Source organism: Gavialis gangeticus, unplaced genomic scaffold (assembly GCF_001723915.1).
Source record: "Gavialis gangeticus isolate Ggan-Ray unplaced genomic scaffold, GavGan_comp1, whole genome shotgun sequence".
Taxonomy (NCBI): Eukaryota; Metazoa; Chordata; order Crocodylia; family Gavialidae; genus Gavialis; species Gavialis gangeticus.
Window position 1 is genome coordinate 97193125 of NW_017729025.1, and position 1292 is coordinate 97194416.

A 1292-nucleotide genomic window follows, 5' to 3' on the forward strand; every position below is an offset into this window, starting at 1 on the left:
TTAGTGCATGGCAAAAGAACTTAATCTGCAACTTTTGCATTAAGTCTCATATTTTTGGCCTGAGCTACATCTTTCAGAAAGATCCGGGTCTTGACTTAAAGACTGCAAGTGCTTAAGAATTCCACACATCCCTAGATAAACTGCTCCAGAGGTTAGTTACCCTCTGTTATAAAAATGTGCCAGATTTCTAGTCTAAAGTTGTCTAGCTTCAGCTTGTATTTGCTCTAGTTATGTCTTTTCTAGTCATACATTAAAGAGCTACCTACCACCACAAATCTATTCCTCATACAGGTATACACAGACTGATAAATTCACTTAATTGCCTCCTGGATAAGTAGACTGAGCTTCTTTAATCTCTCTAGAAAGCATGTCTTCCAGACCTACCACCATTCTTGTAGCTATTTTCTGAACCCTAGCCAATTTATCAATATCCTTTTTAAAAAGTGTTTATACCAGAACTGGACACACTCTTCCAGTCTGTGACCTACATTTTTCCTCCATGTAGGCCCTTGAATTTGACTACATTAAAATGTATGTTTATCAGAGAAACCCACCCTACTACAGTGACCCGTGTCAACCTAACTGATGTGTCCCAGTCATCTGCCACTTCACCAACTGTTGCATCATCTGTAAATGTTACCAGAAATATTTTTTATAATATTTTTCCAACAGCAAAAAAAGTATTGAACAACACTGGGCCATGAAGAGATCTCAGCAAGACTGCACCAGAATCACCCCTCATTAGGGGACAGTTACAATAATTTTTTGCACACCATCAGTTAACCAATGTTTATTTCATAGGTTAAATTCACTTTGTGTAGGCTTTTATGTTTCCTAATCAGCACAGATCTGGGTTCTCCATTTCCCACAGAAAAACAGAGTAAAATGCAGATTCGCTCCCCTTACTGAAGTAAAATACAGATTTCTTATTTTAGCAGAGAAAACCAGGGATTTTGCGGCTGGGGGGAGCAGGAGCCATATACACATGCCACGTGTGTGGGGGGGGTGGGAAATTGAGGCCCCTGTAGGGAGGGAGGGAGGGCAGGGCTGGGGGCTGCTGACCAACGGAACAGTGCATGGAGCCTGGGGTCCGGGATTGCAATGCACAGCTGGAGGGCCCCAGCAGCGAGTGGGATGGGGCTGTGGGCGGCTAGCTCAGGGAACAGCTCCCCACCTGTGTCCCCCCAGATCTGTGCACAGAGCAGAGGTGGGCACAGGCTGCCCGCTGTGGGCTCAGATGCCTGCCCTGCTGCCCTCCCCCAGGGCCTCTGCAGCCCTGCAGGTGGGACCTA